Here is a 13,770-nt window from a genome sequence, read left to right as displayed (position 1 = left end):
AAATCACCGTTTGCTTGCAATGTGTTTATTCAAAAGTCCTGCCTTTCTCTGCGGCGGACATAACATGATTATCATCCACGCTTTCTCTGTTTGACTCCCTCTTTCGCGTTCCAACGGGCCATATTTGCGCTGCTTAAAAGCCACGAGATCGCAATTGAATCATTCTCTTGCCAAAATGCGAAGTGTTATTTCTTCCATGCGCTTCCCGAGGAAGGCAATTATGAATTCTGTTGTCATTCCCTTTGATAACAGCGACCGCAGAACATCAACCGTTCGAAATGTATTATTCTCGAGCAAACAATTGGACACGTTGAACGAACGCTGCGCTCCATAGAAAAATAGCAGATAAGCAAATTCTATGGAGAAAGTAATCGTGGCTTTCTGTATGTTTCACATTCGCTGATTGCGTGCCATTCTTTGTGAAAATGGCGAGCTCTTTCTTAATATTTACTTTCATGCTTGAGCTTTTCAATTAGCTTTATGACGTTCATGCTGACTTTTCAGCACTGAACAAACAGAAACTGAGCTAATGCTTTCAAAATTTCGCAAAGACGAACTTCTATTACAGATGGGGTTTTCCTTTTTTTTTTCTTTTTTGCAGTATAGTTGTAGTGGTGGTGATGGTGATGTGATAGTTACAACTCAAACTGTTATGCAAAGTGTGCAGTTCGGTGACGTCGTACAATTAACTAGATGATTAATGAACAAGGTTTCATCCACACATCAATCCATCAATCCACACATCAACGTACTCATATATTGGAGGCTACAGCCGGTGAGGTATTTTGTAAGTTGGTGGTGGTGGTGATAGTGAAAGGGCTTGCCGTTGTCGGCCTCACGCAGGAGGGCAACGTCACGACTGACGCCCTGGGGGAATGTGCGTCCTGGGCCGACTTCTAAGTTGTTGCTTCAACCATCAGCTGCATCGTCCACCATTCACAGTATATACCAGCTGTCAGCGTAGTCAGCGCACCCGAACAGAGACTTTATGAGCGGTACAGGTGATCCGGTGTTGGACACCGATTTCAGTATTCAGGAGCTACAAAGGGCGGTTCGAGCGCCCCGCCCCATTTCAGCACCAGGGCCGGACGAAATATTGTACCATGCTGTGGCTCATCCTGGCCCTGTGGCCCTTAGTGTCCTCTTACAAATAATGCAACTTATGTAATTTTGGCATCATCCCTCAATTTTGAAAAATGTCCCAAGCAATACCAATACTGAAACCAGGGACGCCACCTCATGCAATAGACTACTTCCGTCCGATAAGCCTATCTAGTTGATTGTGCAAACTTGTCGAGCGTATGGTTCTAACTCGAATAGACTGGTCCTTGGAATCTCGTAATCGTCAGCCGGTTTAGGAGATCGCGATCGACGATGAATTGTGCGTTAGACCTATTTCAACAGTTGAACAGAAACGTGCACATGGACGGATGGCTGCAGCCTATTCCTAGAAAGGGCACACGACCCTGCTAGCCATGCTCATGTCTTGCAGGGACCACACACGCGCCGTGGAATAACCGACAGAGCATTAGGATGGATAGCCAGTTAAACGGACGAACGGTGTTCATGCGAACAGGTGTCAGAGACCCACAGAGGTACAACATAACTGCTGGGGTACCCCAAGGCGAAGGCGGACTCACTTCTTAAGAAAGTCTATGGGGAATTTTTGTTCGCAGGCTTCCCGTACACCTCGCTAAATTTCTACACGAAACAAGTACAGGCGTGTTCTCCTCGAGTTTATCTCGGGAATAACACATTTTGGAACGCCTGATGCGATCCACTGATTTTTGGCGAATTAAAGCTTATCAAATTTTCAATACATGGGAGTCTATGGGAGATGCAACAAAATCGCTTCTCTCGGCCCACCCGCCGGGATATTTGAATATTTGGGCCAAGATGACGTTCCCTAGAGTTGCAGTCTGGGAATTGATTGCAATCAACAAATTCGACAAGCTTACTGAAGTTTTTCAGATCCCTGCGAATGAAAGTAATGACTTTGTCGTTTGCTAGCATGTTCTGAACGCTGGCGCCGAGTATATTACTTCCTTAGAACGCGCGAGAAAAGCAAAGCGAAGAAAACAATTTTGGGACAGTGCAGCCAACCCTCCCCTGAAGTGAACGTTAACTAGATCGCATGAGTCCGCCTTTTGCGTGTGGGTGTGGGAGGCAGCTCTCCCACACCCGTTGCCCCGAGGAGTGGATATTAGCATTTATATATGAATTATATACGCCCGTGGTCTTCGGGTCTTCGGGGAAGTAGTGACCAGCGCTCTGTGCACGCCTCCAGAATGCACTTGATACAATTGCCGATTATGTGACACAACGGGGAATGTGCGTCCTGGGCCGACTTCTAAGGGTCTTCTAAGGGCCGACATATGTCTGAAAGCGTCTTAGGAAAACCCAGGAAAAAACCTAGACAGCCCTGCCGGCACCGGGATTTTCCGCGACCATAAACGTACCTTGTTCTCTGCAAAATGCACGATAATACTTACCCATCAGAAAATACAAAGTAAAGTAGAAAGAAAATACGTACCCATCAGAAAACGCGTACAGGTACACCCGCGCACCAAGAAACGAGGTCGCAGTGCCCCACCGAAATAACGTTCACGTGATGACGAGGTAGTTTTCATGGACCCCGCATCTCCCGCACGTGGCCTGATAAGCGCTTTGATTATCAAGTTCACCAGCGCGTCTCGCCGGGACATTCCAAGAGGTTTTGATACAGTTTGGGTTGGTCTGAGTGCGGGACGCGCGCTTCTTCGGTGTGGCGGTACTTTTTTCATGTGTTCCTTGCCGTGGATGCGTCTGTGCGCGCTAAGAATGAACTGTGCTACAACTGACCTCTGGAAATTTCGTCCATTGGACTATCTGGAACACTTGTGCAGCGATCACAAGGTAAGTTAAGTGCGTAACAGAGAACCGAGACGTTAACCTTCCCCGAGAAGGGCCGTATCTGTCTGCTCCAATTCACGTGCTTCAACTCAGTGTGGGAAGAGGCACATTCGGCTCGGTGAAATATTCCAGTCTACAACGCGATGCATCAGCTGTGACCCGTAAAGCGGTTCGGGAAACTGGTGAAGAGATGTGAAGCCGGTTGCACAAACCACTATGTGCTTGAGTGTGTATGGAGGGGGGGGGGGGTATGCCCGGGTGTGGTTCTCCTTTCTGCCCCACGGCAACACCATTTTCTTATCGCGTGTGTCTGGCCATGGCCTTTATCACTTCTCTCGCCTCCCGTACATGCGTACACGTCTTCCCCTGGTAACAGATAGTTCGCAAGAGAGAAACTCAGAAAGTGCTCCTGGTGGAACTCTGGCAGTAGTGGGACCATAGTCGGAATGAAATTCGGACGGGTACGAGCATCTAGTCTTAACGACAGGCTTTCGTTTCGTGTAGAATCTGCATTCAAGCTTCACGAGAGCTTGTCTCTAAGATTCGATGCTTCTAGCCGTTTGAACTTTATTGTGACTGCCTCCTTCATAGACTTCACGGCGTTTAGGCAGTGGGGCTGCTGAGACTCTAGGGACATGCTCGTAAACCTTCTGTTAGGGATGGGACTTGAACACAAGCTACGTTTATTGCTGTTCAGAAATGTTGTCAATCAAACGGCGCTTCCCTTTCCTTTCTTCTTCTCTTTTTTTCTTTTTGCTAGCAGAATATATTGAACATATCGAACATACCGATCGATTTTCTTCACGCAGTAACCATTATTTACAGAAGTATACTACATAGCTTTTTCCAATTCTGTTCCAATAGCCCCATAGACATACGTACGGTACACGCCACGTTTACCTGACAAGATATTATTTTGCTACCTGAATTACAATATTTTCAGCTGCTACTCAACGTGGCTGCATCGCCATGTGTGATCACACACTTTGGTGACGACTTCAATGATTTAAGCCATCGTAAACCATGCAACATGTCGTATCGTATCCAAATTCAGAGATGTAGTACTGGCACCACGTTGACACTCTTAACACACTTTGCCACACACTTGCCATTACACCATATCAAACAGCACGTCTCGTCATATCAATACAGTGAGGGCACGCTTGCGCGAACGTTGAGGAGATTTCCTCAGTGCCGTCCTCAAAAGCTTTGCCAGTGCTCTGCGCACGAGTAGCCTTGAGTACAGTAACGCGTGCCCGAAGCACTACGAAGCTATTGAGGATGCCACTGAGGAACCCCCTCAATGTTCCTGCCGAAAGTCTTGTCTTTAATGTATATAGTAAACAGTTGATGCTCTTAACTGTCTTTGTTATTTTTGATTCTGCATCGCCGGAAACTTGTACATTGTTTTTCTTCACGTTCTCAGCTTTCTGAAAACCCGTTCATATATCCCTTTTGGAATAAACGGAAGAGATGGAAAGCATTATAATGAAAGGCGAGCTATGCTGAACTAAAAACGTAACATTAAAAACTGCATCTATGAAAATAGTACATGAACCACGCTGATACATCGCTTTAAATTTATGCTTTTCTGCTCTTCGCTGGGTTACATCTTATGCGAAGCTCAATTCGCATTTAACCTTCCCCATAGTCCCATACCTTATAAGGAGGAAGACGCAGTTCTATCCGTAAAAAAATATGACCTGCTACTCTGCATTGGTGTGTTGTTAACATCCAGCAGATTGCCCTATCGGTGCTGTCAAAATGGAATCAGGGGGTCCAGTTCGTGTGATACACCCAAATCTAACCAGCATTGACAGGATCGTATGACACGGTTCAGATACATAAGAGGGGTCTGTCCTGTGTCGAGGAAATGTCCAAGAACTTCGATAGTCAAACGCTGCAGCGATGAGTTTGCCCCCACACACATACATTGGATGGTGATGGGGTGGGCGATTCACCGCCGCTGAGGCGGTACACTGCCCTATTTCGCGTTGGGAGAGGATGAAGGGATGATGATGATAGGGGCTTTCAAAGAGCCGTCGCCAGACCGGTGGAGCACAAGTACTCCGCCAGAAGACGAAGGCCCTGCGTCTGGTAGGCAGCGTTCGACCACAGACCGAAGATCTTCGCTGCTTGTGAATGCGTTGCATAGAGACTTCCGTTAGTGCACGCTCGTGGTGGTATTGCCCACAAGCTAGGATGACGTGGCTCAGGTCGCCGTGTACTCCACAAGTGGGGCAGAGGGAAGACGAGGTGGAGCCGAGACGGTGTTGAAAGGCAGGTGTAAAGGCAACGTTGAGCCTCATGCGGTGGAAGAGAGCAGTTAAGGGGCGCGGTAGTCGCGGAGGAAGGACGAGAGAAAGCGTGGGGTCTACATCAGAGAGAAGGGAGTGAGCTATGTCGTGTTCCCACTGAGCCTTCATCTTGGGACCGGTGAGTGTCGAGAGGAGGTGTCTTCGGTCGCCCGACGACGTCATTATCGGGGAAAAAGCTGCGTGCTGATGGGCGCTCAATGCGGCTCTGTCTGCTTCTTCGTTGGGGCTGATACCGACATGTCCGGGGATCCACTGCAATATTACAGTGCGCCCTGCAGTGGTCGGAGTTTGCCCAAGGACAGTGTAGCACTCACAAACTCGGAGGTTAGGTCAATGATCAGGTCAGGTTAGGTCTACGCGCACTACGGGTTCAGGCTGCAGCATTTTAGTGACCTGATAGAGAATTACAGCGGTACACAATCCCATTCGTGAAGGCATGAAAATATAATCCCACACAGTAGTTCGTGGCCCTTCACCAACAACCATTCTTCAGTTATCCCTACTTGTGCGGAACGGCTAATTGCGTTAATAGTATTCAATTACTTTTCTGAGGAATTTGTAGCGTAATAGATTACTTTTCCGGCCAAGTAATTTTTTGAGTAATTCAATCACAATTTTCAGTAATCAATTACCAAGTAATCGATTACTTTGAGACCAAAGGATCCACATTGTTCGGAAGACAAAACGAACTGCCATCTCTAAATTCCAAGACAGCGGTCTTATCTCCAATATTTTTCTTTCGCAACAGTTTCTCACCCGAGGTCAAATGCCACAGTGTTCCGCACGCGTAGTGTATTTTCGACTCCACTGTCCTCTCCCCATTCATGTAGACTACCGTTCCGTATTCCAGCCTGCATACAGCCTTTCCCCGTTTTTTTTCCCCTTTTCGTCTAATAAACACATCCCCCCCCCCCCCCCCCTGAATACAGTAGGTTGGACACTTGGACTGTAGCTGTACCATGAACATGATGAGTCATTTGTTGGAGTCCCAGTTGTGACTAATTGTTGGGGATGGGGAATGTACGATGTATGTATGTTTGTTTTGGGTTGTTTGTTTGTTGTTTTGTTTTGGGAGTAGCGGAACTAGTCAGGAGACAAGTTCAGTTTCTCCCTGGTTTTCTTTTAAATAATCAATTATCAATCAATCCCAGTTGGGACACTTTTGTCACTATGTGAGATGCACAGAGCGCACAGAAGTCTCGACCCCGATAACCTATTGCCACTCTTGTGCATTCATGAGCTCTGTGAGTCTTGTGCGGAATACTGTCGATGTCACAACGATATCGACGATTTGTAATGAATTGTCGCCGTGGCCTGAGCTCTCTGACATGCTCAGAGCGGTGGAGAGAAAGGACAGAAACAACGTTTTCTTCAAATGCCTGATTTGCGTCCCTCAAGAAAAAATACAGTACGCTCCCGGTTAATAACCACGACGACGCTCATACGCTTCTGTTTGTACTTTTCCTCTCAGATATCCAAAGTAATTGGCAAAGTAACGCGTTACTTTTCTAGACGTTACCTCATTATTTTTTCCGGCGAATAATTTGTAACGGCAAAAAATTACATTTTTCTACATTTTCGTACGGGGTAACGGTAATCAATTACTGTTTTTTTTTAGTAACGTATACAAATCTGTTCTTTTGAGCAGTGTGTCTTCACGGCATATTCGACGAGATGTCATCTTGTCACAGCTATAATTCACAGGATGTTGCAGTTGCTTTTGTTCTACGAGATTTCTTAGACCGAGGTTTTATATCGGTGTTTTACTTGGTAACGTTGCGCTGCATTTGTGAATGATGCTACCCTATTCTTCAATAGTGAGTTTTAGTGCATCGTACGCTATCGCCTTTGCGTACGTAAGAGATAGCGTTGGTGGTTTTGCGCACGCGCAAGACACAAGCAAAGCTTTGCGCATTGCGCAGAATCACCTCGCTATCCATTACGTACGCGAAGGCGACAGCGTACGTTATACTTAAATTCACTATTGTCACAGGCCTCATTGAACCTCTGCTCCCTCCATAAACAGTAAGACAAATGGTTTACGCTTCGAATTTCCTTCTAACCCTTCTCTGCCTGAGAGGCACGTGTGCAGCATTCCCCCATCTTTTTCGAGCCCGACGCTACACGTTAAATTATTCGGGGTGTCGTGACGTCGTCATACAGAACACTAGGAGTGCGCAGGAACAAAGAGAGCCGGCTTCCAAACGCAATTAATGCTTCTGCCCCCGAATGTTTATTTGAACAAATTGCGAGTTCGCGCACCGCGCATGTACGCTATGAGCCATACCGCGCTGTGGGTTTCTTCTGCGTTAGAACGTGACAACGACTGTTAGCTTAAGCAAATTAGCAGCTAGGAGTGAACGTGGTTCTTGTTACAACGGGGGATCCTTCAGCAGCCCGGTTCTGTTTATTACAGACAGGTCGACCTTAAAGGGCGAGACCCCTTCGCATTTGTGATGCGGAATGTGCATTTCGTTGATACGTTCGTAGCACGTGAAGCATCCCTCTCTCAACACTTAAAAACAGCAACAACAACAACAACCCTCTCGGGTATGTGGCAAATAATTCGAAGCTTTAGTTGTGAGGAGCTCATTAAAATTAAAAATTGAATTTTGCGAGGTAAAACTGCAACTGAAGTTTAGCTATTATGCGAGTTATTATGTGTTTTTTTACAGCAATTAAATATTCATATTGTGGAGCTTGCTTGCTTGTACAGACTCGACATACTGAAACCAAAGTCCTTCCACAAAAGCGTCTCCGAAAATTTAGGCTGGAACGTTGCTCGTGGCGGTGTGCTATTTCCGAGCGATCTGCCTACCGGTGTGGCGGCGTGTTGCTCGGATGAATTGTCCGTCCTGGACCAACTTCACAAGGAACTGTGTCGACATTTGTGTTAAAGCCTCTGATGCGAAAACCCAGGAAAAACGCCCAGACAGCGCAGGCGGCGCAGGATTGGATCCCGGGTCGCCTACCAGTCTCGGCGAGGAAGGCGATCATCGTATAGCCACTGAGCGACACGGGAGCAGGTACTTGGTTCGTGTTCCCCTAATTTTCACCCGCTTGGAATATCATGGTTTTCGTTTAGGGGCTCTTGCACAAACTGAGTTGAGTTGATAAGAAAAAATGGATAAATAGGCACTCATTACGAGAGCCGGCTACTCCAGATCACTTAGAAAAACAAGACACACACAAAAATGGCTAACTACAATTAGAACAATGAGTGGCAAAGACACTCAGTGAGTCAACAACAACAAATAAGTTAATGATAATGAATGGGGAAATTCGCCACTTAAGGTGCGGCCCACTACCCCAAGGCACAATGGGGCAGGATGTGATGTGTCCTGATGATGAGGTGATGAACGATGCTAAATAGGGATAGGCAGTGGAGTCAGTATGACATCAGAACGGTAGGCAAAACCACAGCACACAAAAATACACACACAGCACACAGGTACGCAGGCAGATTATAGGGTAGAGAGGAGACCAGTGTCCCGGAGAAAAATCTTGAAATACTCAAGAACTCACTCACTCAGTGAGTCACTCACATACACTGTCCACGCACACTGTGTCCACCAACTTGGAGTCCGCGCAAAATCGCGCAAATGCCTGCATGGCATGGAACTGATGGTCGGGTGACCAAGGGCCCCGAACCTTAACAACATCGAAGGATCTGCCATCCAGCCGAGCTAAAGAAGCTTGTATATATAATCTGTGCTGCTGATACCGTAGACAGGATAATAAGATGTGTTCAGTGTCCTCAACAGTCCCACAGGTGCCACAGATGGGTGAATCTGCTATTCCAAGCCTGTGAGGAAGACGTCGGCTGTAGGGCACATTGAAGCGGAGCCGGTGGTAAACTGACGCAAACGGCCTAGGGAACGATGTCGGGAAAGTAGAGGCAAGCTCCGGGTCAAATTAATTTTGCGTATCGCATACAAAGTTTGCAGAAGACGGTCAAGAAATCTGGTGCACAGGCGAAGGTTAATTTATAGCATGGATGTTTAACTCGGTTTCCACATAGTCAGTCGTCAAATCGATTTCCAAAAAGGAGCCGCTTACGCTTCGGTCTCTTATTCTTCTTTCTCTCTATTTTTCTTTTTCTTTTTGCGTTTGTGTGGTATACTATGGGCTGTGCAACTTTCCCGTTGAGAATATCACGACCTGAAAGCACGCCGTTTCGCACACAGCGCCAAGAGAATGCGAATAACCCCCCACCCTTTTGTTTCTCGACAGAGCCTCGGGGTCGTGTTATTGTTGTCGTCTATCTGCGTTAATTGAAAAATCAAATCAGGGGAAACCTGATCGCTCCGTTGCACCGAAGGTAGGAAGGCACAAAGGGGTTTCACAATAGAGAGAGAGCTGCCTTTCTGCCTCCCAGACACAATAAACTTTGGAGAAAAACAGGACAGTTAGGGCTTTTTCCTTTCTGATTCTCTCCGCACCAAAGGGTTATTTATTCCGCTTTTTTTTTTCTTCCAGCTTTTCGGAGTTCATTTCAATTATCCGCCATTGTGTTGTTGCAGGTCTCAATGTGGAATTCGTTTTTGTCGTCTGCCTTCTTCCCGTTAGGGGTGGTGGAAGGGCCTTAGGGGCGTTTTGTTTGGTTGCGTGTCGCGAGATTTATGCCTCGTTGATGTGATTACTTCGCGAACGGGTTAATTGTGTTTGCGAGGTACGTCGAGCTGGGCTGTTGCGGAGAGTTGCTCCAGGTTCTTGTGGAGCTGACGGCACCAAAAGTTTCGGAACGCTAGTATATGCAAATGCCTTTTCTGTAAAGGAACGTAGTTTTGCCTTCATCTCTTGGTCTCACGAAGGTGAATTATGCTTTGACAAGAGAGCTTTATGTGAGCACGGCTTGTTTGAGCAAGCGCAATATTTACGCTAAAGGCGCGAGGGACTGAAATAATAATAATAATAATAATAATAATAATAACGATGCTAACGATAATAATAATAATAATAATAACGGTGATAACGATAATAATAATAACAATTTTTTATCCACATTCAGCAATCAAGAACATAACAGACCCGCCTAGGCCGACAGTGGCTTGTGACACTGGGTCTGGGGCAATCAGCAGCAATTACACTATAAGCAAAATATTTACATGAAAGACGAACAGGAACAGACGTTATATACAGAAAAAAAAGAGTCTGCGTGAGATCGACCTTTTTAAGCTCAGATTTCGATTGAACCAAGTAGAAATCCGTTGGCAAAAGGTTGAAAATACTAGGCACATAACACACTCTCCGACAGAATAATAATAATCATAATAATAGTAATAATAACAATAATAATAATAATTCTATCTATATTTTTTATTTATTTAATTGTTTTCAAAGGTCATATATCACTATGCGGACTCGCCTCAGTAGCAAGAAGGCTTGTGTCCGTACTCTCCGCCTCCCTCAACGAGCTAGACTCCCGTCCCCTCTCTCTCACAAAATTGCTTGGCCCCTGGCCGCATCCAGCTCACCAACGCTCTGTCCTCAAGGCTCTCTTCGCCTTTTTGGACGCCACAGGACTTCGATCCTCATTGTAACGGGACCCATTCCTTCATTCCCCGCTTCACCTCCAGCAATGGGGTAGAGCATCGCCCCCGGCGATGAAACTCCCCACCCATCATCCTGAAATAAAGTTGTTGTTGTTGTTGTTGTTTTGTTTGCCGAGCTACACGCGCTGGAAATGTTGACGCACGCTATCCAACGGCGCATAGGTCATGTACAAAGATATTTATTTATACCCGGGTCCGCCTCTGCATTTGTAATACCAGAGCACAAGAGGGGAGGCATAGCACGATTGTCTCACAGGGCATCATCGACGACAGCAGGGCTGGTAGCCGTACAGCTAGCCATGACTTACCTTGCTCCTTAGATGCTCGCACATTCTGTGGTGCGATCGTACCGTTTGCGCTTGCGAATTCAACCTCCCCTTGTTATTTAACCAACCAATAACAACAACAACAACAACAACATATTTATTTATTTCCACCTGCCGTTTGCATTATTTGCGCAATTGGTACTTAACATCGCCTTCGAAATGAACCTGCGTAACAGGGATGGGCAGTATTTAAATACATTGTAATTAAAATACTATTTAAAATATAAATACATGTATTTATATTTTGTATTTAAATACAGACTAGAAAAATGTATTTATACCTATATTTAAATACCAATTTTTGGCTATTTATTCTTGTAAATACTTTATAAATACTCCTAAATACAGAATATACTGACTGATATCTTGAAGTTGCCCTGCATCTGACCTTTCGGGAAGAAGGGTGAGTATGGGGTGCAGTTATGCCGTGTTTGCGCTATAGCATGTGCATGCGACAAGTCATTTTAGATTTCGAGGTTTTCACTGTTGTTGCAGACAACGGTGACGACTACCCGATTACCTTGTTGTACGAAGCATCTTCGTCAAATCTAATACAAGCCTTTGTTCATCGGCACCTGTGGAGATTCTGTTCTTGTTTGCGAATCTGATTGTACGGCCGAACAGAAAATGTCTAAAGGTGCAGTCTTCGAGAAACTTTTAATATTGGAACCACCATGATAATCTAACAAATAAATGATATTGTTCCTTGCTGATTTGTTGTTATGATTATCGTTGTTTCTGTAATTCCAGATGACATCTTCCTCAAACTATTTATGGTAGTCGTTACGGTATTTAAATACTGTATTTATATTTCGTATTTAAATACTCATGTTGAAAAGTATTTATGAAGTGTATTTAAATACTCCTTTCAATGAAGTATTTTGTATTTATACTTAAATACTAAAAAATGTATTTATGCCCATCCCTGCTGCGTAATAACTTCAGTAAAGGGGAGGCTCTGTTATGAAACAATGGGAATAACAACAAGAAAGATAATGAAAGGAAGCACAATTAAAATGTGTGGCTTGTGAAGCTTGCGCTGTTGAGCTAAAAAACGGGCATCGTGCTTACATTTGAGGTCGTCAACGTGGATGGACACCTGAGGAATCCTCAAACAAAAGCCTCCTAGTGAATGTGTCTATATGCCGATAGAATGTAAGTCAAGTGATTTAATCAGACCCCCCCCTAGCATGCCCCCTCCTATTCTTTCGTGTCCTACTCCACAGGGGCATTTACGATCAGCCGGACAAACATGTCGGCAATGATGCACAAAGCTCTCACGAAGTAATCGTAACACGTTAAAATATGTTGATGTAATTGTAAACGAATGTGTCTACAACTGGTGGCGGTGGTGATGATGTGAATACCTTATGCCTCGAGCTATTAAACGTACAGATCGTTTCTTAACCAAGCAGAGCGTCCGGAACACTTCCTATCACTAAAAGTATCCATTACCAAAATCCTGAGACTGAGGGACACACAAACGACACCACACAAGTATATCCCTCAGTCTCAGAGTTTTGACTATGGATGTCAGTCATCACCAGCTCACCTGCTTGCTTGCCATTTTATCTGTGACTCTAAATATGCATAAGAGAGAAAAAAAAAAGACATGAGTGGTACATTTGTGCTGCTCCTACATGTACTAATTCAATAGTTTTATTGTAATTAAGGACAAAAAATTTATCCTGCATGCGCAATTGAGGTACATGTCTCTCAATCTAGTCCGAGTGCGCAAACACAAAAAATTATTCAATCATTTGGCAAATGTCATCATAAAACTAATCAGAATTCATAAACATCGCTCTAGTCCCCGTAACTTAAAAATACAGTCAACATGAAAGAAATGAAGCCTTAATTCCCCATCTGCTCTAATTCATTTTTAATTAAACGCTGGTACAACGCGAAATTGAAAAAGAAAAAAAAAGTACATATTTCGTCATGGATGTGCTTCAGAAGTGTGGATCTTCCATTTCCCTATACCACGAAGGCATTTTTTTATTTTTCGTATGATATTTCTCTTATGAGCGCGAAAAGCGCGGGCAGGAGTTGGGGATTCAAATCCTCCAACTTTAAATTACCATATTACGAATTCGTGAGGCTTTCACGTGGCTCAGCAAAAAATACGCCGTTATATATTATTCGACGATCGGCGCCGAAAACGTTTTCATTTTCGGTTACCCGTCCCGCCATCGCGTGAATAGAAAGACTTATTATTATTTAATCTGCGGGATTTGCTGCTACTAGATTTCTTCTCTTCTTTCGCCAATCGCTAACAAGACCAGTGCTCCGATGAGGAGTTGCCGGGCTCCAATCTGTGGAGGTATTCAAAGATGAAGGCCCTAAATGGGGTATTTGAGGACGTTGACGTGTTCTGAACGATCGCACGCGCATTTGTGGCAAGCAGTTTATTCGCGTATTGCGATACGAAGGCTCTGGCGTGCTCTGGCACTATGAAACTGTGGGACAAGCAATGCACCAGCTCATATGGCTCAGTGGTTAGCGTGCTGGCCACGCCATGTCGAGACTGGGAGGTACCCGGGTTCGAATCCCGGTGCACGCTGTGCTGTCTGGGGGTTTTCCTGAGTTTTCCTCAGACGCTGTCAGATATACGTCGGCACAGTTCCCTTAGAAGTCTGCCCAGGACGCACATTCCCCCAGGATGTTAGTTGTGACGTT

General features: G+C 45.2%; 1 long non-coding RNA gene across 5 annotated transcripts in view; it reads left to right on the top strand.

Moving 5' to 3' along the window:
• Positions 1 to 2,736: 2,736 nt before the first annotated feature.
• The window catches only part of LOC135393985 (uncharacterized), a 416,022-nt gene continuing 404,988 nt past the window's right edge, over positions 2,737 to 13,770 (top strand). For all 5 annotated transcript variants that reach the window (XR_010422737.1, XR_010422736.1, XR_010422735.1 and 2 more), the window contains exon 1: positions 2,737 to 2,895. This is a non-coding gene — a long non-coding RNA (uncharacterized LOC135393985). The remainder of the gene's footprint in view (positions 2,896 to 13,770) is intronic.

Source organism: Ornithodoros turicata, chromosome 5 (genome assembly GCF_037126465.1).
Source record: "Ornithodoros turicata isolate Travis chromosome 5, ASM3712646v1, whole genome shotgun sequence".
NCBI classification, from domain to species: Eukaryota; Metazoa; Arthropoda; class Arachnida; order Ixodida; family Argasidae; genus Ornithodoros; species Ornithodoros turicata.
This window is presented reverse-complemented; position numbering and strand designations above follow the sequence as displayed.